This window comes from Salminus brasiliensis, chromosome 13 (genome assembly GCF_030463535.1).
Source record: "Salminus brasiliensis chromosome 13, fSalBra1.hap2, whole genome shotgun sequence".
NCBI lineage: Eukaryota > Metazoa > Chordata > Actinopteri > Characiformes > Bryconidae > Salminus > Salminus brasiliensis.
Window position 1 is genome coordinate 13,695,775 of NC_132890.1, and position 27,239 is coordinate 13,723,013.

The 27,239-nt window shown below is 40.0% G+C and overlaps 2 non-coding genes and 2 pseudogenes across 2 annotated transcripts; 1 reads left to right on the forward strand and 3 right to left on the reverse strand.

Annotated features, from left to right (window-relative positions):
* Window positions 1-2,805: 2,805 nt before the first annotated feature.
* LOC140575484 (claudin-10-like) lies at window positions 2,806-8,383 on the reverse strand (annotated as a pseudogene).
* Window positions 8,384-9,059: 676 nt separating this feature from the next.
* Window positions 9,060-9,178, forward strand: LOC140576003 (5S ribosomal RNA; annotated as a pseudogene).
* Window positions 9,179-12,212: 3,034 nt separating this feature from the next.
* Window positions 12,213-12,401, reverse strand: LOC140576038 (U2 spliceosomal RNA). Its single transcript, XR_011981275.1, has one exon. It is a non-coding gene; the product is annotated as a U2 spliceosomal RNA (small nuclear RNA).
* A 3,174-nt stretch (window positions 12,402-15,575) lies between these two features.
* Window positions 15,576-15,737, reverse strand: LOC140576021 (U1 spliceosomal RNA). Its single transcript, XR_011981260.1, has one exon. It is a non-coding gene; the product is annotated as a U1 spliceosomal RNA (small nuclear RNA).
* Between the last annotated feature and the right edge of the window lie 11,502 nt (window positions 15,738-27,239).

The window sequence follows — 27,239 nt, forward strand, 5'->3', positions numbered from 1 at the left end:
AAGTCAATGAACAGTCTTTATTTAATTTCCACAACAACAATAAGCTGTTTGCCACCTGATATTGTAAAGAAAACAACTAGCTAACAAAAGCAGAACCTGCAGGTAACATTGAGGTCTGTTAACAGAGAGAGTAAAAAGCTGTTTAGTCTACATAACGTTTATTTAAGCAGCACAACAACAGTAAAGACATTTGTAGCTTGTGTTCCCATCACAAATCTGCCAAGCATGAGAAACGTGTAAGTGATGAGTACATCTCCTCATTTGAGTAAAACATAAATACACTGAATTTATACCCTTTTGTGTTTTCCTTTATTGAATGCAGGGATGTTCCCAGCATTTCACCTTCAACCAGGATCTAATTCTGACCACAGCTGTAGTCACTTAGACCCCTTTTACTCCTGGTCACGTAATGGGACTTGTGTCTGGACTGTATCCCGATTTTAGCCTCATGTCTTTACACTTGGTTAATCAGACTAAAATCCGATCTCTGTGTGGGAGGAAATTTGCACATTCGTTCTGGGAGCAGAAATTATAACTGGTGTTTGGGTTGTCCTGGTGTAACCCCGCTGTTCTTTGAAGGCTATTGTCTGAAAATATATTTTTAAAAGTTCACACACTTATCACTACCAAACACAGCAGCTCAAAATATATAAACATGTAGGTACCCTTGCTCACCAGTAGGTGACAGCACCACCAGAAACTCCCAATGCATGTTGTGATGGAATTTGTTTATTAAAGTGATTTATAGTCAGTAAGAGGACATTTTTAATTTCTTTTAATCAGTGATGACCATGTATGTTTGTGTAACTAGAACTGTTTGCTTTAGAACTCTCTGTACAGGCAGCAGGAGAAGCACAGCGGGGGTGAGTGTGACTGATTGTCCCTCCACTCGCAATCCAAGCCTCATCTACGAACATTGGTGGTGGTGAGTTACAGAATAATTACTTCTGAAAATATAATTCCCCTCCACCTTCCCTTGAGCACTCCGTCCTGGATGAAGTTTAGTTACATGACGGTGTAACGAGTGAAGACTAGCCTGGTCATAGCGAGGCCTCTATTGGTTGATGTATCACTAGAGTAACAAGAGTAAAAGAGTAGCCTGGTCATAGCGAGGCCTATATTGATAGATGTATCACTAGAGCAATAGGTCCGGACCGTGGGAAGGAGTGCTAATAGTTTTAGGTACAGGGTACCAAATATTGAATCAGTAGGCAAAGAGAGGTGAGACGTGGTTGTTGGGGCTAAATTACGCTGAGTCGCTAAATCAAGTGAGAGAACAAGATAGGATCCCAGTTAGCTATAGAATGACATTTTAATCTAAAGTTTCACACTGCAGCTCTCTTTAGTCAGATGAGCCAGGATTATGGCACTGATAGTGTAATGTATGTTCCATTGTGGATAAAATATTTCGGATTCCCGACTACTGGGAGCCTCAGTGTGAAATATCTGAATAAGTTTAAGGATAGAGAGGGACAAGCACCTGTGGGGTGCCCACAAGCAGTGATTAAACATTGTGCAAAACATAAAGCAAGTATGTTACGGGCGATTGGGTTTTGGATAGAAGAAGCAGAGAAACCTAAACCAGTGTCTCAGTGTATCTCAGTTGCTGCCGCCCCGCCAAGAAGACCAGCGCCAGCGGGAACACCAGAACTAGGCTGGAGCAGCACCCAATCAAGCAGCAGTGGAACAACCTCCTCCACCATATGGCCCAGCACCGGACCCTGCACCGCACGCCGGACACAGGAAGGCCAGCCCACTTGCATCGCCAGTAGCTTCCCATACCCGAAGCCATGACACAGGAAAAGGACTTAACTTCAGCACGGCTTTAAGGGTCACGCTGACCAAGAGGAAGTTTTCACTGCAGTTCAAGCCCTAAGAGGCTGTTTCCCTATGGTAGAGGTGGCTGGACCAGAGGGTCCCCTCTTAGTACATCAATACTGGATTGAAAAGGACATGATGGAAGCTGCCTCCGGCCTGTCAGACCCCCAACAAGTAAGAGGAGATAAGGAGACAAGGAGAATGAGATAAAACGCATTCTGTTCCGAAAATTGGGTTCCAGCTACTGCAAGGTTGATCGGATGGAGATGTACGCCTGGCTGATCCCACCTACAACACCGGAGCTAACGGTAATCCGGACCCCAATGCCCCTTATCGGAACATGATAAGACACTTGAGAACTTGATTGGAAACTGCCTTTCCCCTGCATGTGAACACTGGAAAAATAGCAGCATGCAAGCAGGATGATGGAGAGACTGTTCAAGATTATCTAGTTTGCTTGACAAGAGTTCACACGGACTTTAGCATACTGGAAGTACCTGTGGCGAGAGCAAACAATCCAGAAAACGTGTCTCCATGGGAGGTGCACCTGCGCAACAGCTTCCTGATGGGTCTGAGACCTGAGCTCTCCAACGCTATCAAGCAGCGTTGCGTGGGCAATGCTAGACAGCCCCTTGCGTGGCGAGATATCGGGCCATGGGCCTTGAGGGTGGCCAGGGCTAATGATTGGGCCAATACCAAGCGCCCCAATGTGCAGTATAGCAGAGTGAACAGTGGAGCTGTTTGGCTCACCTCCACTGATTCAGGCTGCCACACTCACAGAAGAGGAGGAACTGGAGCTTGCTTCACTTCCCCCTCAGCTGTGGGCTTCTAGTAAGCATGATATGGGATTGATTAAAGTGAACCAGTATCCATTACACCAAAATCCACATATAGGCCCAGACAAGCTCAGTACCCCTTGAAACCTGAAGCAGTTGACGGTATTATACCCATGTTTCAAGCTTTGCTTGAGGCAAAAGCGTTCTCCTTTCAGGAAAATGCTTTCGCAGATCGTGTGGCCAAATGTCTGTTGCTGCCGCACAACTTCCTGTAACAGACCAAGAGAAACCCACCCTGCAAGAAATTCAATCTACTGCCACTGCAGCAGAAAAAGTTCAGTGGACCAAATCAGGGTGTTTCAAACAAAACAATGTGTGGATACACATTGCAACAAATAGACCATGTTTCCCAAAGGCATACATGAAAGGGTTAGGGTTAGGTTACTTGTCTCACATGTGCACAAAACACACACAGACACACAACCTCTGTCACAACAGCCTGTGGGTCACCCCCCCCCCCAGCGACAGAGCCTTTGAGAGTGTTTGGCAGGCCTCCCAATATGGGATTAGGTCCACCCCCACTGGATAACCAGTTACTTGACCACTCTCTCACGATGTATTGTGTCTCATTATATGAGGCACTTCTGTCTGTGTCTAAGCAGGTGAAAGCAGTGCTGCCGCAACCAGCTGACCAGCCCCTCCATTTGCACCATTCTCATATTATTGGTGCTTCTGCTTTGCTGTGGACCGTTACTGTGTAATTGTATCACTGAAACTTTGTTTCGCCAAGTTCAGGTGAGAGAGAGATATAGGGGGCACTATTCCTCAAACTAGTTTTGACTGGTCCTCTCGTCCAATCAGATCGTGCCACATCATCAGGCCATCAGGTATGTCCCTCCCTCGGCCAATCAAAAGCGTGCATTTTCACTGGAAGTCCCTCCTTCCGGAAGTCCCGCCAGATTTAAAAATGCCGTCCAATCGGATGGCTGGGGCACTTTTCATCAAACTTATTTCACAGGTCCATTCCGACATCTGTTATCCATTCCCACATACCACCACTGTGCCACGTGTACCTGCATGTGTATGTGTGTGTGTAAACATTGTATGTAATGGAAGCCTAGCCGGGGTCAAAAGGTCCTAACCTAGTCCACAGACCCTCAATCAGACCCTGATTCAGCAAAATATAGATGTCCCTTCCAACATCTGTTACTCATTTTCTCCCCCCAAAACTATGCCATATATATTTGTGTGTTTGTGTGTGCGTCCAATCGACCAATCAGGTGACATTGGTGAGATACATACAATCGAGCAAATCAGAGTATGCAACGTCATAAGTCTTCACCCATTCATTCAACAGACCCTGTAGGCCGATGGATTTAAAGGGTCAGTGTTTGTGCAGAGGTTAGGGTTAGAAGATAGTCGTAATAATCATGGCGTCCAATACTCCCAAAAAAATGAAACTGACTCTGGCTAAAAGACGATTGCGCTTGAAAGACACAGACATGATTCATGCATGGCGTTTGTCTAACGGCTATTATTTCGGGTTCTATTATCATGAAGAAAATGATGCCGTCATCTTGTACAGTGGGCCGACGTTGAGTTTTTCGGATGCCTCTGAACTTTTTACCTTGCAATGCGATGAATGGCATACTTTCAAAAGACATTTTGGTTGTATGTATACTTATATTAAATATAGATATTCAGATTGCAAAGTGATATTGTGGATCCTTTCTGTCACAGGTCATTGATAGCATTTTGTCATCATTATGACCTGCTACATCTTGTTGCCTGTGGATATTGTATATTCATTATTCAAATATTGCACAGGGCTTACCTGGAGTGGAGTCCCTCTTTTCCAGAGAAGTAACACATAACAGCACTTCCAGCTATAATCAGAGATGGCCCTCCCTAGCCTATGAACACTGCTGCACCTATTTCAAATCTGAAGAATGAACAAAATCTTCAGCCCTCACCACTCCGTGTGCAGTGCTTTTAAGAAAGGAGAGGAGATGAGGTTATGATATTAAGCAAAAATGTCATGACACAAAACAAAAAAAGTTGAGAGAGAAACGTGTAAGAAGGAAAGGAGATTTGGGCATTCTCTCTCTCCCAAACCTTGATTACTTCATAACTTTATAACTACAAACAAAAACAGCCTGTTGTTTTACTGTGTTTTAGTGAGCATACATATTTTGTTTTTTTATGCATTCCTAAATGACAAATGTGAAAGGATACAAGCTAGACAAAGCATTGAATGGAGGATCCAGTGTTTACAATTTTGATGTTTTGGCAACAGTTTAAACCATGGTATTGATATCATAGTTAAAACGCCAAAGCACTTTGTGAAGTTAAATTACTAACAACTTCTTCTGAGGTCTTCTGAAATGTTGAATTGTGGATGTAGCTGTAGTATGCCTATGACTAACACTTGAAAAGTTGCATGCTGCCTGGAAAAAGTGACCGATCTAGAAGATGTGTCATGGGAACTCAATAAGATGTTTTTACATGAAAATTTAATTTTATCAAGCTAATATCAGCATAAAAATGTATACAATTATTAACTCTACCTTTCAGAAATTTCATTTTACTATTCTGAGAATAAACTCTTGGAAATATGGAGTAGCATGTAAATGTATGGGCACCCCTGGTCAAAATGAATTGTTCACAGTAACAACTGATCTTCAAAAAGCATAATTTACAGATAAAAGTCTTTTCAAAATTAAAAGGAATATTATTGTACAATTTTTGTTTTGTCAAAATAAAAGTGAAAAAAAAAGCACCATGAAAAAGTTGTACAAATTTTACAATGGAATCTTTGGAGGTGTTACTAAGTATAGACCATGCAAGGTGTCCAAATTTTGTATCAGACCCTTTTACCTTTTAGAAATGGTGAAATTTTAGTTTTAAAATTAAAACTAATCTAAAATGAAAACTAATCTAAAGCTTAAATAAAGAAATTACAATTTGTTTAACTTTCATCACTGTGCACAGACATTAATCAGGTGAACTCAAACATGTACATGCCACTGTATAGGAAATTATAAACATTATAAGCTTATAATGTATAAGCTTATAAACTTATAGCTAATAGTTCACCTGCAGACAAACTACATGCTTAAAACATCAACATTTACCTCAAATCTTCAGTTCTTATTCAATTCTAAATAGACCTGCTTATGTGTTTTCTAAACAAGTAGATCACATTAAAAAAATATAGCAAAACTAAAAAGAAAATTCTTTGCTTATTGACTGCATTAGATTTTTGGTCAAACAATCACAATCAGGCCCAGATTAGATGTAATAAATTATCTAACAACTATTATATATATATATATATATATATATATATATATATATATATATATATACAGTGGGGAGAACAAGTATTTGATACACTGCTGATTTTTCAGGTTTTCCCACTTGCAAAGCATGTAGAAGACTGTAATTTTTATCATAGGTACTCTTCAACTGTGAGTGATGGAATCTAAAACAAAAATCCAGAAAAATACATTGTATGATTTTTAAATAATTAATTTCCATTTTATTGTGGGAAATAAGTATTTGATACACCAGAAAAAGAAACTTAATATTTGGTACAGAAACCTTTGTTTGCAATTACAGAGATGAGACGTTTCCTGTAGTTCTTGACAAGGTTTGCACACACTGCAGCAGGGATTTTGGCCCACTCCTCCATACAGATCTCCTCCAGAGCCTTCAGGTTTCGTGGCTGTCGCTGGGCCACACAGACTTTAAGCTCCCTCCAAAGATTTTCTATTGGATTCAGGTCTGGAGACTGGCTAGGCCACTCCAGGACCTTAAGATGTTTCCTACGGAGCCACTCTTTAGTTGCCCTGGCTGTGTGTTTTGGGTCGATATCATGCTGGAAGACCCAGCCACGACCCATCTTCAGTGCTCTTACTGAGGGAAGGAGGTTGTTGGCCAAAATCTCACGATACATGGCCCCATCCATCCTTCCCACAATACGGTGCAGTCGTCCTGTCCCCTTTGCAGAAAAGCATCCCCAAAGAATGATGTTTCCACCGCCATGCTTCACGGTTGGGATGGTGTTCTTGGGGTTGTACTCATCATTCTTCTTCCTCCAAACATGACGAGTGGAGTTTAAACCAAAAAGTTCTATTTTTGTCTCATCAGACCACATGACCTTCTCCCATTCCTCCTCTGGATCATTCAGATGGTCATTTGCAAACTTCAGACGGGCTTTGACATGCGTTGGCTTGAGGAAGGGCACCTTGCGTGCACTGCAGGATTTTAATCCTTGACGGCGTAGAGTGTTACTGATTGTTTTCTTTGAGACTGTGGTCCCAGCTCTATTCAGGTCATTGACCAGGTCCTGCCATGTAATTCTGGGCTCATTCCTCACCTTCCTCAAGATCATTGATGCTCCACGAGGTGAGATCTTGCATGGCGCCCCAGACCGAGGGAGATTATCCGTTATTTTGCATTTCTTCCATTTTCTAATAATTGCACCAACAGTTGTTGCCTTCTCACCAAGCTGCTTGCCTATTGTCCTGTAGCCCATCCCAGCCTTGTGCAGGTCTACAATTTTATCCCTGATGTCCTTACAAAGCTCTCTGGTCTTGGGCATTGTGGAGATGCTGGAGTCTGACTGATTGAGTGTGTGGAGAGGTGTCTTTTATACAGGTAACGAGTTCAAACAGGTGCAGTTAATACAGGTAATGAGAGGAGAACAGGAGGGCTTCTTAAAGAAGAAGTAACATGTCTGTGAGAGCCAAAATTCTTACTGGTTGATAGATGATCAAATACTTATTTCCCACAATAAAATGGAAATTAATTATTTAAAAATCATACAATGTATTTTTCTGGATTTTTGTTTTAGATTCCATCACTCACAGTTGAAGAGTACCTATGATAAAAATTACAGTCTTCTACATGCTTTGCAAGTGGGAAAACCTGAAAAATCAGCAGTGTATCAAATACTTGTTCTCCCCACTGTATATATATATATATAATGAGGGGAAATCAAAGTAAATGCAATTGTGTTTTAATGACATTAGTATGTGTCTTGAACATCACTTTTCAATCAGCTTTAAATTATTTCAAGAAAAGTAAAAATTTAGATTTCTGTGTGAAAACATTAAATGTTCACCACATCTAAAAATAGCTTACTTCTGTGGTTTGTAGTTTGGATCCACATATTGCACCTGTGTTTTATGCTCCACCAGGAGTACAGTATCATACCACAGAACCCTGTGGCACAAAAAGCATTGCATCATTTCTGGAATTATTTTACTATGAATTGAACAAGAATGAAGTTTGGAGGCATCGTACCTGATGCCATATTGGTCAGGGAAGCTGCAAAAGTTACCCTGGCATTGGCAAGTTCAGAACCTCCAATCTTAGTATATTTAATTCCAATTAAAGCAAACACAGCTCCCCAGATTCCCAGGATTACAGAAACAATAGCCAGGGTACGGTACACATGCAAGAAAACTTAAGAGACAGCGCTGAACTAGTTGCTGAACTTCACTACACTGTCTAATTCAATCTAAAAACATCTGACATTGGTGGTCAAACTGTATACTGTTTTTTACCTGGCAGTGCCATTATGGATGGGTAATATTTGCAATCGGACACACCAGTGGTGTAAGAAACACAGTCCATCCACAGATTGGAAAAATATTTGACTGTGGTAACAACAGCTTCTCCCACCAGTACTCAGTGGGCAGAGTAGAACAGTTCAGTATCCAGCCACAAAGACAACAAATGAAGCAACCAATCTCCATATACATCATTTCTGTGTGATTCATTTTCCAAGTCTTGTAGTACAATTAAAACAGCAGATATAGGTAATAGTTTTATGTAAACAAAGCCAAAAATTGTGCACAAACTGCTATCAAGGCTAAGATTTAAAAAAAAAGACACAAATAGCCAAAACTGAACTCCTCATTCACAGTTTTTCACAGTAAGCAGTTGGTTTTGCACCATACGCAGCTTCTTATTGTTGGGGGGCTCATAATTCGAATGGGGGCAGTTTCTCTGATTACCATTTCACTCAGGGACTCATTTACTATGTGAAAAGACATTACTCCTATAGCACAGCCTGTCATAAGGGCTGAAGCTGTGACCAAAAACAGCCTAAAGATTCTGTATCTTGTCCTTTCCCAAAGCCTCAGCTCTTTAAAATAAACTAGCAAATACTGATGATCATTATCTGCATAGGAGTGCATAAAATACAAAACAGTAAAATGCTTGCTGCTTATATTGTAGTTGTTTCTCAGCTCTCATCAGACTGAAAGCAGTACATGAAATGTGCCATGATATCTTTCCTTTGTTAAAGCCATACATTTACAAATTTGAATGTTTTGTGTATTATACAAAACTGTAATACAACTCATTTCGAGTGAGCGTGTCCCCTGTAATGCGGAAGAGGCAGGCGTGTTTTGCTGCATGCTTATAAATAGGCTAAGTGGAAGCAGTGTTCTCGCTTACGGCCATGCCACCCTGAGCGAGCCCGATCTCGGCTGATCTCGAAAGCTAAGCAGGGTTGTGCCTGGTTAGTATTTGGATGGGAGACCACCTGGAAATACCAGGTGCTATAAGCTTTTCTCATCCTCAAGCACTCACATGCACATTCTTTCACTTGCTCTTCTTCCTTTTACTCCATCTTACTTTATGCTTTCACAAATATACAACACATTACACTTTTTTTTACACATACCTCCTTGTATTACATTTCATACACTCTGTGGAGTCTTAGGAGTCGAAACTTTTCAGCGTAAAATTGCCGTTAAAGCCCACCTGCATGGCCTGCCATGGGATGGAAACCAATCACTTGTAGTTTGGCTTAATTATAGCCAATTTCTCACAAAACACTGAAAAATATCAAACCAGAACTCTGTGGAGGAAATGCTGTGGATAAAAGGAACCCAAGCCTGTCAGTAGGGGTCAGTGTACGTTTGAGGAAACTGACAACATGGGGGAAAGTCTGTTACAGGATGTCAACATATAGCAAGACTACAACCAATCATAATGACAGCGCTTGGGTGGGCCGACCCCAATATTTGCTATTTAAAAAAAAAAAACACCTGCTAATTTAGATCACTTAATTAGGTCATATTAAAGCAACACATCACAAAAGGGAGTGAGCTGTGGGGAAATAACAGCACCGTTTCATCACAGTCGTTATGTTATTTCACCGTTACACACAACCTCAAGTCGTGGGCCCTTATTCATGGGTTCCCGTTCTCGTTTCGGGGGCGGGGAGGGGAGCAAATCAAAAGTCCTTCACCACTTGTGAATTATTTTCTAGGAAGTGGAATGGCTGATTTCCAGTTGCATTGAGGTTTTTAAAATTCTCCTCCCAGACCTGCATGTATCTACAACAGTTGTTCTTTTATCCCCCTGAAGCATCACAGAGCTCTTTGAACTTGACATGGCGACACCACTTCCCTTAGTTAAATGGCTGGCTGGCCCACTCAGCCCGAGCCTGCTTCATCGGCATCCCTGCAACTCGCAACTCACCTGAGAGCGATGCTTCACCCGGCGTGCCAGCCTCTTGTTTTGTTTTCCCGGCTTCCATATTGGTAGGAAGTAGCCCCTGCATTTATCCCATAGTCATGTTGTAGCTTAGTATGTCAAATTTAAGGGTGTAAATAAAAGAAGCCAAGACTGTTGAGAAACATTTGGAATTTTAGAATTGACCCGTTTAACAACCGCATTTGACTGATGTGGGTTTTTTTTGTTTTTGTTTTTTTTTTGCAGTTGAAGGAGAACACAAGCTTAATTATTAAACTGCGGCAAAGTAAATACAGCGCCATATTCCGGGGCCTCTTTGAAATGAATTTTTCTTTCACCATTCATAAATATTTCAACTGAGTTCACTCCTAAAAATAAAAGAGTTTATTGAAAAGATGGTGAGGAACGTCGAGATTAAAAGCCTGCTAATACTTTTCATAATGCGATGGAGCAGCTTTTCTTGTGACCAGGAACACAAATCTTGTCCACATCAGCTCCAATTGAGATTTCTCCATTTAGCATTTTTTATTTCCTTCCGGAAATGACGTTAGGTAAGGACTTTTATGTTGACAAGACCGAGTCTGCCGGCCGGTGTGAGCCTTTGCTGCTGTGTCGGTTTACTCCTGAAAGAGCAGTAAATGGAAGCTCCCTGTGCTTCAGAATGAAAAAGCACCTGTTATTCCCAATATTCAATAATCATTTATCAAAAGTAAAAAACATTTATACTGTAATGAATGTGGACAAGAACAGCTTCTTTTCCACACTAAAAAAAGGACTACGAAATATAAAATAAAATGCGAAATTAAATAATCTTTTAAAAACGTCTGTATAGAAATAGATACATCTTAATTATTGTCAATTGTATTTGCCATAAAAAGTGCCAATTGCATTTATTTGTGTTACTTGTGTAGTCTATAAAATATGTAAAATGTTCATGCTATCAAATGTAAAATAAAGTTACTTATCACACCTAGTATGAATTAATTTTACCCTCAGTATATTGTATGGATACAACACTGACGTTATACTGAAGCTTTTCTGTTCTATGTGTTAGCAGGAGAAATAACTGAGCTTTACTTATTAAGAGTGGAAAATGATCCATCGGTTGTCTTCACTCTTCCCTATTCTCCCCAGCGAGAAGCCGAAACTAACTGATAAGTGCCTGATGTACTGAAGAGGCCTCCAGACCTCTATGAGGTTATATGTTTGCTGGGATAAACTCCATGATACACATTCTACTCATAACAAATTCGCTTGGTCTCTTTTGGGAAAACAGGCAGTGACGGAGAGTATGACATTTTCAGGGTGAAATAGATACACTACATAAATATCTTCCAATAATTACATTAAAAGTTACTTACACATATGCGTCGGACATTTACATAAATATTATTGCAATCGATGAAACCGACGCTTAAATTCGTAAAATCCACAAATAATGGCACACACAAACATAACTAACCATTCTCATTTAAATTAACTTCACAGAGAAAAAAAAAAAAAAAAAAAAAAGTCTTACACAGAAGTTGCAGTTACCGGAAACTCCAAGAAGAGCTACTGAAAAGAAACCATCTGAAGATGCGCTTTAACTAAAGAAACTCGCCGGTTTTATAAAGGACATGTTTTATGTAACTGAGTTTTATCTGCTCGTTTTACTTATGTCACTATTGCTGAACACGGGCGGACACGAAAAACACAGAGGAATGTCGATATGTTCACTACAGCTGCAGCTGCTAACAGCAGGACAGTCATGCGTTGTGCAAGAATACAAAGCTACAACGACAGTCTGTATACCTTTAGCTTTGTAATGGGAAACAGACTACACAAGCAGACGTGTAGACCTGTGACGAACTGAACTATCCCGAATACCGTTCAGACCTGCTTTAGTCAACCATATATACGATGTAGTTCTCCAAAGCCCTACTTCAGAGCTTCAGTTCATACATATAGGTTGCTAATAACCCTAAGACTGCAGCTGTAAAGTACAGTAGACGGATCCAGCGTTAGATGTTACACGTTGTTTAACGTTTTCGTATACCTTTCAGTATTTGATATACCTCACGAACAACCACAAGAAGCAATTCGGAGCCGCTGATGATAATATATATTTTACCGAATAAAAGGGGGTGCACCGTTCCCGGAAATACTGCGATACCAGGTTGATGCATGGAGTGGACAGAGCAAGCCCCTATTCCATCTCCCTGTTCCAAAAATCAATTTAATATATGGTCCCCAGATAGGGGATGTATCAGATTAAACTGATAAGAACAGATACTACACTTGATCTTAGCCAAAAGGCTGAGAAGCAATACTGGACTGCTAAGAGAAATAGGGAAGTCATTCTAGACAGTAAGTTTCACTGTTATGGTGAAATGTTTAAATCCGCTTCAACTAAATTCCCGGCGATAATAAAAAAGTAAGTCGGGGAATCAAGGGTTAAATATCACTCACAACTCTGAGAAAACAGTGGTATTAACAGATAACGGACATAAAAACAGAATATGTAAATATTTCTGCACAACGGCCAATCAAATACAAGGATATCATTTTTGCCTCCGACTTCTTTTAAAAGCAATTCAGAAACAAAACTACAACATTACATCAACTGTACTGATCACGAACAGCTAACGTGCTGGAGTGGAGGTGAACAGTTGGATTTCTTACTGAAAAACAAAGACATATGTTTGATACGCTTGATAACCTTGTGGTTGAATGTGGTACTACAACCTAACCACGAGGAGTGAAACCTAAAACAAATGCTGACTGACTATGATCTCTTCAACTTAAGTTTACCATGTACCTGTAAACCAACACAACACATGTATGAATCTCTCACGTTCAGCAAACCGACATCCAGACCACTTGTCAAAAGAAAATGCCAATTCTATCCAGTTCCCCTCATTCCAAGTACGACTGCTTCATTAACCTTCATTCCTAGACCTATATTAGGATTCTCACACTGTAATTAAGTAAAATTAGCAAACTGTTTCATGGTGTAAGAAAATAACTGGAAAATGCCCATGTTTTACGCCTGCCCATTCACCAACACACGACTGTGAAATGTCCCGGCCTTCGGAATTAATAGGATTAATTGACAAGGCCAAAGAATAGGCCTTAAAATTAGCACTCCACTCATTACAGGACATTCACGAATTTCTAATTAGCCAACAAACACAACATGTTTGGTAAATAAGGAGAGAGTACAAACCTATTTCACGTTTATTAACAGCAGGTTTGGGAAGAGATCTTTCGAGCGCTTTCTGTCAGTCATGTTTAAAGTTCAAGACTGAACTCTTAGAAGACATTTTACATTTTACCTAATTTATTATTATTATTATTATTATTATTATTTAGACACCACACTAAGGTGTTAAGTGTTACACTTACATTTTCCAAAAATAAAGCAAAGACAGAAGCTACCTGTTTACTGCAGGTTTGACATTAACAAGTCCCGTTTTCAGGCGTTGTTGTTTTTTTAGTATGTTGTACTGCCATCTCCTGGATGTGAACTGAACTAGATGATTAATTTGACATTTGTGATTTATTCATTTAAAATGATTTTATTATAAAATACATTGCAGTCTAATATAGGAAAGCTTGTAACCAATAACATGGTTTATGATAAAAAAAAATGTAATAAAAAACTATCGTTTTTGTCTGACTTTAAATTACTTTGCATGTAGACTATTCCAGATATAGACTAACTAGTTTCAGTAATGTACTGAAATGTGTTTATTAGAACATCTCCAACCTTACTCTTGTCTCACAGGGAAGAAGAATGTTGCCCAGTGTAGATGGCAACATTAACTAGAACTTGACTCGGCAAACCTGAGGATCAATACTGAGGGTCAATATCAGCACAGTGACTGTAGACATTTATCCTTCGAATTGGTTGAGAGTCTACACTCACTGTAGACAGCGACTGTAGATCACCCATCACATTGAAGAGTTTGAGTGTGTAGACTGTTAGTCATAGGGCAGAGATGCAGAGATCCTGCCCCCTCATTTATTGTTGCTTTGTATTTGAACTCAAAAGATTCCTTCTTTGTAAGTATATAATTGAATATATCCACAAATGAAATCATAGTTATTCAAGGATGTCATTTAATTATTGATTCTAAATGGGTGAGAATCTACTTTACTAATTATTAATTTACTAACAGGTTCTACTGTAACTGCAGTTGGTGGCATGCCTTCGTCCTGATTTTTTTACATGCAGCTGTAAACCTAGTAGGAGATGTAAAAAAGTAATTCATAGTGGTCTGATAAGAAATCTTTAATTGTGGAGAAACTTACAGATTCAGTTTAATTTACAGTGGTGGGGATATGAACCACAATATATACAACACAACTGGACATTTTATTTGTTGTCTAAATGAATTAGTTATGACTTTTATATGTAATACTCATACAGGTAAAATACACCCTTTATGTACCTGTTAGGTCTAAACCTTATAAGAAAACATAAAACGATGCTTTGCGGCAACTTTAAGTGTGAAGTGTTTAAGTGTTTAAGATATGACAAGGAACACAGCTTTGGGTAAAGAGCATCTCTAACAGTGGGTTCAGTACACAATGTAAAGACTGTCAAAATCAAAGACTGCAAAGACTGTATCACTGTAACTGTATTGATGTAGAATTTGTCTTGATGAGATTAACATGTAAATTAAATAAAAAGTCTTTTTTTAATCAATTATCAAGATAAGACAAAACTAAAACTGTAATGAATGTGGACAGGAACAGCTTCTTTGTCACACTTCAAAAAGGACTATGAAATATAAAACAAAATGTGAAATTAAATAATCTTTTACAAATGTCTGTATAGAAATAGATACATCTCAATTATTGTCAATTGTATTTGCCACAAAAAGTGCCAATTGCATTTATTTGTGTTACTTGTGTAGTCTATAAAATATGTAAAATTTTAATTCTATCAAATGTAAAACAAACAAGAAAATTAAGTTACTTATCACACCTAGTATGAATTAATTTAACCCTCAGTATATTGTGTGGATACAACACCGACTTTATACTGAAGCTTTCCTGTTCTATGTGTTAGCAGGAGAAATAACTGAGCTTTACTTATTAAGAGTGGAAAATGAATGAAAACAATCCATCGGTTGTCTTCACTCTTCCCTATTCTCCCCAGCGAGAAACTAACTGATAAGTGCCTGATGTACTGAAGAGGCCTCCAGACCTCTATGAGGTTATGTGTTTGCTGGGATAAACTCCATGATACACATTCTACTTATAACAAATTCGCTTGGTCTCTATTGGGAAAACAGGCAGTGACGGAGAGTATGACATTTTTCAGGGTAAAATAGATACACTACATAAACATCTTCCAATAATAACATTAAAAGTTACTTACACATATTATAGTAGAAGCTGAACCCAATGTGAAACAAGTTCATAACAACATGTCATACTATTCACATTTGACGTTTGTCTATCTCAGATTGCTCCTTTCTTCTACCCAAATATCAGGGGAGAGCACAGTCCTCCACTACCACAAATTATGCAGTCTAGCTTTTCTATTCTGTGTGTTAGCACAGGAGTCAGCACAACCAATGTAATGCAATAGCTGAGCCTCACCCTGGGTGAACCACCTTCTTGATCATGGTTTCTCCACTGCCAGATAAGTATGAGTTGTTCAGCGCCAACAGGGGAATCACTCCATCCTTTCTATTTCACATGCATGGTGAGGAGAAACAATAAGATAAGATAAGATAATCCTTTATTAGTCCCGCAGTGGGGAAATTCTCAGTGTCACAGCAGAAAGGGATAGCAAGACACTCAGTTACAAAAATATAGATAAATAATTTGCACTATATACACAATATAAATAAGAATTAAAAAGGAAATAACAATATTATTTACAGGTTATTGCAAATAACTCCTAATTGCACGTGTGTGTGTGTGTGGGGGGGGTATTGCACATGGTATTTTTGCATTGAGGGATCTCTGTTCCCTAAACATGTGTGTGTAGTTTAAGTGTGTGTGTGTATGTGGTCCGCTGGGAGCAGTGCTGGTTGTGGAGTCTGACGGCAGCAGGAAGGAAGGACCTGCGATACCGCTCCTTTACACACTTGGGATGAAGCAGCCGGTCACTAAAGGAGCTGCCCAGTGCTGCCAGAGTCTCATGCATGGGGTGGGAGCTGTTCTCCAGCATGGATGCCAGCTTGGTTGTCATCCTCCTGTCTCCCACCACCTGCACTGGGTCTAACAAGCACCCCAGGACAGAGCCGGCCCTCTTTATGAGCTTATTCAGTCTTTTCTTATCTGCAGTCGAGATGCTACTGCCCCAGCAGACGACTCCATAAAAGATGGCAGATGCCACCACTGTGTCGAAGAAAGTCCTCAGGAGTGCTGCCTGCACCCAAAGGACCTCAGTCTCCTCAGTAGGTAGAGTCTGCTCTGGCCTTTCTTGAAGAGTGCAGCAGTGTTGACTGACCAGTCCAGTTTGTTGTTCAGATGAACACCCAGGTATTTATAAGAGTCCACACTCTCGATGTTCATACCCTGGATGTTCACTGATTGAGGGGGGTGTCTGCAACTGCGGAAATCCACCACCAGTTCTTTGTTTTTTCCTGCGTTTATCTGAAGGTGGTTCAGCGGACACCAGTCCACAAAGTCCTGGATCAGTTCTCTGTACTCGCTGTCCTCCACATTGGTTATGAGGCCGACGATCGCTAAGTCATCAGAGAACTTCTGGAGGTGACAGGTCGGTGAGCTGTACATGAAGTCAGCAGTGTACAGGGTGAAGAGGAACGGTGCCAAGACCGTTCCTTGAGGGGCTCCTGTGCTGCTGACCACCATATCAGAGATACAGGCCCGTCCCCTTACATACTGTGGTCGGTTGGTGAGGTAGTCCAGTATCCAGTTCGACAGGTGACTGTCCACTCCACAATGTCTCAGCTTGTCCTTTAGGAGGCTTGGCTGTATGGTGTTAAATGCACTGGAGAAATCAAAGAAGGTGATCCTCACAGTGCTGCCGGGCTTCTCCAGGTGAGAAAGAGTTCTGTGTAGAAGCATCATCCACCCCGACGCCAGGTTGGTAGGCAAGCTGAAGAGGGTCCATGGATGGGCTCACCAAAGGGCGGATGTGGTTGATGACCAGCCTCTCCAGTGACTTCATCGGATGTCAGTGCCACCGGCCTGTAGCTGTTTAGGTCCTTCGGGTGCTGTGTTTTGGGCACAGGTACCACACAAGATGTTTTCCACATCTGTGGTACTCTTCCCAATTTCAGGCTCATGTTGAACATATGCTCAACTACCCTGCACAGCTGATGTGCGAAGGACTTGAGGAGCCTGGAACTGATTCCATCAGGACCTGTAGCTTTGTTTGCCTTGATCTTCCTCAGCTCATATGTCACCTGGGTTGTTGTCAAGGACAGGTTGGAGCAGGGGGGCTGGGTGCTGGAATGTGTGAATGAAAAAATGCATCCAACCATAATACAATACACTGCTGCACCACTAAATAAAACAAAGCTTAAGGCTCAACATTTTAGAAACATTTAAAAGCAGCCATTGAATTCTTCCATCGTTCACTGCGTCAGACATTTACATAGCTAAATATTATTGCAATCAATGAAACCGATGCTTAAATTCGTAAAATACACAAATATGGCACACACAAACATAACTAACCATTCTCATTTAAATTAACTTCACAGAGATTAAAAAAAAAAAAAAAGTCTTACACAGAAGTTGTAGTTTCCAGAAACTCCAAGATGAGCTACTGAAAAGAAACCATCTGAAGATACGCTTTAACTAAAGAAACTCGCCGGTTTTATAAAGGACATGTTTTATGTAACTGTGTTTTATCTGCTCGTTTTACTTATGTCACTATTGCTGAACACGGGCGGACACGAAAAAACACTAGGAGGAATGTCGATATGTTCACAACTACAGCCATCATCATTGAGTTAGCCTGCAGCAGACTGCAGCTGCTAACAGCAGGACAGCCATGCGTTGTGCAAGAATACAAAGCTACAACGACAGTCTGTATACCTTTTGCTTTGTAATGGGAAACAGACTACACAAGCAGACGTGTAGACCTGTGACAAACTGAACTATCCCGAATACCGTTCAGACCTGCTTTAGTCAACCAGTATTTAGTCAGTCACTAATTGTGCAAGTTCTCCCACTTAAAAAAAATGAGAGGCCTGTAATTTACATCATAGGTAGACCTCAACTATGAGAGACAAAATGAGGGAAAAAATCTGAAAATCACATTGTCTGATTTTTAAAGAATTTATTTGCAAATAACGGTGGAAAATAAGTATTTGGTCACCTACAAACAAGCAAGATTTCTGGCTGTCACAGGCCTGTAACTTCTTCTTTAAGAGGCTTCTCTGTCCTCCACTCATTACCTGTATTAATGGCACCTGTTTGAACTTGTTAACAGTAGAAAAGACAACTGCCCACAACCTCAAACAGTCACACTCCAAACCCCACTATGGTGAAGACCAAAGAGCTGTCGAAGGACACCAGAAACAAAATTGTAGACCTGCACCAGGCTGGGAAGACTGAATCTGCAATAGGCAAGTAGCTTGGTGTGAAGAAATCTACTGTGGGAGCAATAATCAGAAAATGGGAGACCTACAAGACCACTGCTAATGTGTTTGGTACAAACACAACTCGTGAATGCTGAGTTGCATCCAAAGAACACCCTACCAACTGTGAAGCATGGGGGTGGCAACATCATGCTTTGGGGCTGTTTCTCTGCAAAGGGACTAGGACGACTGGTCCATGTACATGAAAGAATGAATGGGGCCATGTGTTGTGAGATTTTGAGTGCAAACCTCCTTTCATCAGCAAGGGCATTGAAGATGAAACGTGGCTGGGTCTTTCAGCATGATAATGATCCCAAGCACACTGCCAGGGCAACAAAGGAGTGGCTTCGTAAGAAGCATTTCAAGGCCTAGCCAGTCTCCAGATCTCAACCCCATAGAAAACCTTTGGAGGGAGTTGAAAGTCCCTCCAAAGAAAATGCAATTTATAAAAGTAAATCAGAAATGACATTCCTTTACTGAGCATGCGTAGTCCAGATTGGGGCTACGGTTCTGAATTAGAGTCTAAAAAGCTGTCAGAATGGTGAAGAAGCAGTTCAGGGAGACAGATGGGGCTAAAAAGATGACAGTTATTAAGAGTTTATTTGTGAAAGACAAGGCTTAATCTGACTACTCAGTCCAATTTTTCTGTTCCACCTTAAATGGTGCAGCAGTTATAGTCAAAAGTATTCACCCCCCACCCCATTGCTATTTAGCTTTATTAGCAAACATAAGTGCTTTCTCCAAATTCAATAATGCTAAACTGCATTGAGGGGTTGAATAATTTGAGCTGCAAATGTACAGCACCATCATGAAATAGCTGCATCACTTAAGGTGGAACAGATAAATTTGGAAGAGAAGCTGATTTCAGTACAGCATCAATCTTGTGTGTTTTTCCATTTGTCTTCCAGTAAAACACAACTCAAATAATGAACATATGACACTTTAAACACATTAACAGACATCAGAGAGCATTTAAATTCAGCATGTAGTTCAAAACGTCCAACCAAACGCCGCTGTCTGACTCCCTGTTGTCTTCTTCTAGTTAATAGATGTAGATCAGCACCCTTAGCTCCTTCAATGAGTTTTTTCTCAGCCATTCTGTTATTTACAAAAAGAAAAGCTCTTTCCTTCAAGCTTTTCAGTCCCTGAGATCAGTACTGGAGGACTTAAGGACCACATGTATGAACACATTGTGAGATCTGTCCTTATCTTCTGGTTAGTGTGGATGAAGGTAAGATACATGAAGAAGGACATGACACCTCCAGGTTTCAACGAAGTGGTAATTTTATTAAAGCATTCACCGTAGAAAAAGTAGAGAAGAAAAACTGTCCTTTTTTTCTTTGTCTTTATCTTCTGTTTCTTTGCATTTTATCTTTGTCTTGGTTTCATCTGTCTTTTATCTTCGTCCTTTCTTTGTTATTGTCTTTTTTTCTTTGTCTTTTATCTTTGTCTACTTTTTCTTTGTCCTTTCTTTGTCCTTTGTGCTCTGAGCCATTACCTGGATGAGGTGAAGTAATGTTAATCTCTGCTCTCTGTTCTGATGATCAATGACATTATTAGACTCTTTCAGTGACTCTGGGCATGAAACTTGGGTGCCTACTAACCCAGGCTAGGAGAACATCATAACCTGAGCAAGTTGGTCCTTTCCATTACTGGTGATTAAAGCTTAAAGGTGCTATTTTCGATCGTCGCCAAGCAGGGCCTTCCATAAAGTCACAGCTGTTTTGTTTTACTGATAAGTTGTTTTTAATTTTTTTTTTTTTTTTTTTTTTATTTGGTTATTTGTCATTGTGGTTATTGTGAATATTCTTACTGTCTGTAAAATTGATTTGTCTGGTGTTTTTCTAATAAGAAAAATACCAGACAAATCAATTTTACAGACAGTAAGAATATTCACAATACTCATGCATATCAACAAACATTCATGCATATCAACACCACAGAAGGATGGGGGGGGGGACCACATACATACATGTACAAACATACGTACACGTACATCATACATTAATACACATTCTACAAAAGCAACTATGTTTACAGAGTCTTAACATAATTAATGGCCTCAGTCCAAAAGCAAATCATTGTTTTGGCATTGTGGAATCTGGCAGTTGCCCGTTCTAAAATAAGAATGTCCAGAAAATATCTACACCATAACTGAGATAAAGAAAGGTTAGGGTCAAACCATCCTTTCAAGATTGATTTCTTGGCCACAGTCAGAGCTGCCATCATGACTTTCTTTTGTTGTACAGTAAGCATTAAAGTATAATCATCAAGAAGTAAAAGTAAGGCTGAAGACAAAGGAATATTCACAGACAAATAACCAGACAAGATTTGTATGACATACAGCCATAAAGCCTTCACAACTGAACATGACCGAAACATATGAACATATTCTCCAACTAAACCCACCTGTTACAGTTTTTGTCGTTTGAAAGCTTCATCAAAAAAGCACGACAAGGAGTAATGTAAATGCTGTGAGCTAATTTAAAGTGAATTAAGAAAATTTTTTGAAGACAGAAAGATGTTATGCCACACCACGTCCCAATTTGCAGAAATTCTGAATGTACACAGGTCTCTATTCCAGAGCCCTACTGCACCTACAGAAAAATTCTTAAATCGAATAAAGAAATCATACAAATGTGAGACTAAGCCTCGGGAAGATTCATGATTACACAGATGATCCAGTAGGAAATGGTTCTTCAACTAAGTATTCCATGAAACCCCGTATGAACGTAGTGCCGAGCGTAGTCTCAGGTATAGAAAATAGGAAGTACGAGGAATAGAGAAAAGGTTACATAACTCTTGAAAAGAGTAAAGCCCATGGGTGCCAAAAATATAATTCAAAATACGGATGTTGCTATTAGACCAAGTGGGAAAAACAAATGGCTTGGAACCTGTCAGAAGAAAATTATTAAACCATATGGGAGAGGATTTGTGCAGTTTCACATTGCACTTAAAAAACTTAGTTCCATATCTCAAGTGAGCAAGAAATAATAGTGCTATATCTTAGAAGTGAGGTCCGATGTTTAACACCAGCAAAGGGTAAGTCTTGGAGCCTAATGGAAAAAAATAAGTTGCTGTTCTATTGCTCGCCACGATACTTTAGAAGTGGAATCAAACCATGACCTTATGGCTCTTAAATGAAAAGCCCAAAAATAATATTTAAAATTAGGAATAGCTAGACCACCAGATGAATCTGGACGTTGAAGTGATTTTAGGCAGATTTTAGCCATTTTGTTGTTCCATATAAAATTTTTGGATAACTTCTCAATATCATTAAAGAAGTTGTGTGGGGGGAAGAGGGGAAGCATTGCAAACAGAAAATTTATATGAGGGAGGATATTCATTTTAAGTATGGAAATCCTGGCAGACATGGAAATTTGAAGTAAAGACCATTTTTTCATATCCTTAGTAAGTTTATTAGGGCAATGAGCATAGATGTGCTTCTGAATTCCCAGGGGCTTGGGAATTGTAGAGAGTAGAACAAAAATCATAAAAAACTTTGTTTACTTGAGAAGGATTTGTAAACACCTTATCAGAGGAACTCCTTATCTTGAAGAAGATGTACGTTAAAATAGCAATGTTTTGCACTGCCATTACTTCGATTATTACATATCACCAGTTGAACTGGAGCATGATCAGATATAAGCATGGGTAGTATGCTAGCATGAGCGATAAATGGCAGCAAGTTGGGGGACATAAAGATGTAATCAATTCTAGAATAAGAGTTATGACGACATGAATAAAAAGTGAATTTTTTAAACGCCAAGGATCTGAAATGTTTAGGTCGGTCATGAAGGTTTTGAAATATCTGGCAGATGCATTCTGGTGTGATAAAAGGGGTGTCCTAACAGATCTTTCTAGATCTGAGATGGTAAGATTGAGATCAGCTCCTATTATTAATGGATAATTACCTAAAGCTAGTAGATTGATTTTAATATCTTTAAAAAAGGAAGATTCAAATAAGTTTGGTGCATAGATGGAAGCTAAGCAGTATGTTATCGTGCCTAATTTGACTACTATCTACCCCCGTAATCACTTCCTGAGCTAATAATTTGTAAGTTCAGTTTCCTATCAACTACAACAAAGATACCTTTAGTTTTGTTAGGAGCACAGGATTTTGTTATTATTTTGTAATATTTGTCTTGAAATCTGTGCACATGGCATGCTTTCAAATGAGACTCCTGTATGAAGACTATATGTGCTTTTTCCTATGTAACAAATCCAAGCACTTTTGATAGTTCTTTTGATAGGCTCGTTGGCACCATGAATATTCCATGATAAAACATTGTAGCTATCCATAGAATTTGTACAGAAAAGAGATGCCATTCAGCAAATGAAATATAATCATTATATAGATCATACAATTTAAAGAGTATGGACTGAAACAATGAATGACAATCAGGTAAATTAAACACATCAAAATAATTGTCACATAAATGATTTGCCCCCCCCCCCCACCCCTGTCTATGTGGATGTGTGGTTGTGGTTTGTGCAGTTTCCAGTGTGTGTAGTATAAGAGTGCCTTAAGCCAGTTTTTATTGATAGACAAATTATTATACCATATTAAGAAACCTGCACGACCAGTAACCCTGAATGGTTTTCTTCATTCTTTAAAAGTATTTGGTGGGACACTGTCCACTTTGTTTGATCTTTTTAAGATTTTAAGAACAAAACTCATTAATAAAGTTTTGCATTTTATTGCTTTATATGTATTTTAAAGTCTTTGAGTAAGCATTGTACACTGTACTGCATCCCACATCTCTGTTACAGCAGTAACAGAGCTACCCATATAGTCCTAGGAACATTTTATTGTTTTAATATGGGTTATACAAAGAACTTGGTACAAAGAAATAATATCAGGTAAGTTTTAAAACTGACCTGTTATCTGTGTGTAAGCATATTATATAGTCCCAGGAACATAAAGTTTAGGATGTGCCCAGGCCCAGAGCAGGAATATCCTAAACTTTTGCTGACCCAAGGCTTGCATTATTTTAATACTGAATGTACAACTCAGTACTAGTTTTAGCTACACAATTAAAGTTGAATTATAAACACATTTAATAATAGTACTACTACTACTAATAATAATAAAATAAAAACTAAGATAGTCTAGTTTATTTTAGTGACTAGCAGATTTAAACATGTGTTGTTCCTTTTTTAGGTTTAGGTTGAGGGATTGTGAATGCTTAGTTACCGTTACCCACCAGAATATTTTGAAAAAGACACTTTTAGTTCCATGAAGATCCATGTTTTTAATAGAGTTCTGAGTGATGAACCTTTTACCTGATGTATTTACCTGCACCATATTGAAGGTTCTTAACATTCATTAATTTTTATTACAAACATGTAATAGAAAAAGTAGCTAGCTAAACATTTTCTGTGGCAATGACAAATAACAAACAGAACTTTGATGCACTTTATTTTAAATATTAAAGTTGTCACCATTTTGAACAATTCTGCCTGTACATTTCCCTAGAATACAGAACGGTATGTTATGTGTGCATGTTACTGCTAATCTTCGTATTGAACATGAGCAAGGATTTTACACAACAAGAGGCCTTTGTTGTCCCATGCAATGCAATAAACATTTAGCCTGCCAAACATTTAGGTTCCCCTGACTTTTAAAGTGCATCATTGTGTCACTGAATTAATGAATTATTTAACTTTTAAAACAGGCAAATTGAGGAATTAAGGAATCAGCACTATAGAAAAAGGGAAACATATCACAATTTAAGTAAATTTCCTTAACCGCTTAAGACTCTGCATCCTCATGAGGGGGCATTACATTTCTGCTTTTCTGCACCATAATTCTCATCTCATTTTATGTGTGAAATAGTTCATTTATGTACAATAACATCTCTAGCTTCATATGGCATGCACTGATGACAAACTGTAGCTATAATAAGATGCTACAACATCTGTAATGATGAAGTACTCATTTGAGGACATTGGGGCTATATTAGGTCACAGGTTGCGTGCATTATACCTCTACTTTGCTGCATTTCAGAGGCATGTATTGTATTTTTTATGGTCAGCTACTTACACATAATGTTGCAATTATATTTGCACTATGGTATAGCCATGTTTAGGGCTTACAATAAAGTTTACATTGTTTCTACTTTTGTTTTTGTATCCTCATGCTTACAGTTCAAAATAGACAGTTTTGTACTTTGTTAGCCAATTGTTTCTTCCTGCACACATACTCTCAATTTACAATATCACAGTGGTAAAAGCAGTTAAATGTACAGGTTGATATAATCTAAATGTATACATTATTTACAAAAGGCACTAGATGGGTGTGAATTCAGGTGTAGTGTGGGTGCTGTGTGACTGCATAGGGGTCCAGTAGTAAGTGCAGAGTGTGTTTGTATGGGGAGGAGGTGTAATGGTACAGATGAGCTCCATAGTCCAGAAGCTCTTGTTCATTCAGCAGCCTAATTGCTTGAGGATAGAAGCGGTCTCTGAACCGACTGTGAGAACAGGTAATGGCTTGGGTGGGTGAAGTCCTTGATAATTCCTCAGACAGCGCCTGGTGTTTAAATCCAGAAGGTTTGGCAGCTGAACCCCGATGATGCGTCGGCCTGTGCGCACCACCCTCTGCAGAGATTTTCACTGTTGAGCTGTGCAGTTACCATACCAGGTGGTGAAACATCCCATCAGAATGCTCTCCACAGTGCAGATGGAACGTCCTGAGTATGCGGGGGTTCATACCAAACCTCCTCAGCCGTCTGAGGTAGAAGAGGTGGTGATGTGCTTTCTTTGCCACCCATGTGGTGTGTTCTGCCCATGTAAGTTCCTCAGTAATGTGAACACCAAGGAACTTGAAGCTGCCGACTCTTCTCCACAGTGGTCCCATCAATGGACATAGGGGTGTGCACTCTCTCCTGTTTCCTAAAGTCCACTACCAGCTCCTTGGTCTTGCTGATGTTAAGAGAAAGGTTGTTTTGCTGGCACCATTGTGAACCTCCTTTCTGTAGGCTGTCTCATTATCGTTGGAAATCAGGCCCACAATTGTCCTGTCATCAGCGAATTTAATGATGACATTGGAGCTGTATCTGGCTGTGCAGTCAAAGGTGTAGAGGGGAGTACAGGAGCGGGCTGAGCACACATCCCTGGAGGGGGGGGGGTTCTAGTGTTGAGGGTCAGTAAGGAAGACATGTTTCTGCCCACCCTTAACATCTGCGGTCATCCTTTCAAGAAGTTCAGGATCCAGCTGCACAGAGAACTGTTCAGACGCAGATCCTGATGCTCTGTGTTAAACCTTGGTGGAATGATGGTGATGAATGCTGAACTGTAGTCCACAAACAGCAGTTTCACACAGGTGGTGTTCTTGTCCAGGTGGGGCAATTTGCAGAGTCAGGGCATCATTAATGGATCTGTTCCGCCCGTGTGCAAGTTGCAGTGGGCCCAAGGTACCAGGTAATGAGGAGCAGATGAAGTCTCTAACCAGTAGGTGTTAGAGCAACCGGGCGCCAGTCATTTAAGCAGGTAATTCTGCCCGTCTTTGGAACAGGGTCAATGGTGGCCAGTTTGAAGCATGCTAGCACGTCTAAGAGAGCACGAGAGGTGTTAAAAATGTCAGCTCCAGCAAGCATACTGGCGCATGCTTTAAGAGTTCTGCTGGGTATGCCATTTGGGCCAGAAGATTTATGTTTGAAGATTTGTGTTGACACACTTAAAAGGAAAGGGAAGGAAAGGGGCAGAGCAGTGGTCTAGAATCCGTGTTTTCCGTGTGCTGCATGAGGTGTGCTGATAGAACATGGGTGCTACTTTCCTCAGGTTTCCTTTATTAAAGTCCCCAACAGTAATGAATGCAGCCTCCGGGCACACGGTTTCTTGCTTGTTGACCGCCTCGTACAGTTTCCTGAGCACCAGGTCCGTGTCAGCCTGCGGGGGTATGTACACGGCGGCAACAACGACCCCAGAGATCTGTTCCGGCAACCACACCAACCTGATGAAGATGATGAAATATTCCAGGTCCGGGGAGCAAAAAGACTCTATGAAGTGTACATTTTTCTGATCACACCAAGCATCGCTGATCAAAAAAAACACACACCACCATCTTTGCTTTTCCCTGAGAGGTCCTTTGTTCCATCAGCCCGGTGCAGGGAGAACCAGGGAGAACCCCGCCGGCTCTGTCTGGAATTTTGTCTGACATCCAGGTTGCAATGAGGCAGATAATACAGCAGTCCCTTATCTCCGGTTGAAATGATATCTGTAAAGTTCGCTCAGGTTGTTTCCAGAGACTGTACATTGGCCAATGGTATGCTGGGGAGAGGGGGCTGTGAGGGTGCATTGTCTCAGCCTGATGAGGACTCCAGCTCTCCAGCTATGTTGGCTGTTTCAAACTTCACCAAGAGGACTTTTTGATGAGTGTGCTCCCAGTATCAATCATGGCCATGAGTTCCACTGCAGCATACTGGTCTTGTATTTTATTTGAAGGTGTTTTTTTTCTTACCCCCTTCTTGGTTAGCCTGTTCTGGCTAAAGGTTCTGGCTTGAGACAGGTCCTTCTCAATAATATTCCCAATTTCACTGTTTTTACAGTTCCTCATAAAAGGCTAGCTAGTCTGGTTTCTCAGTATGCC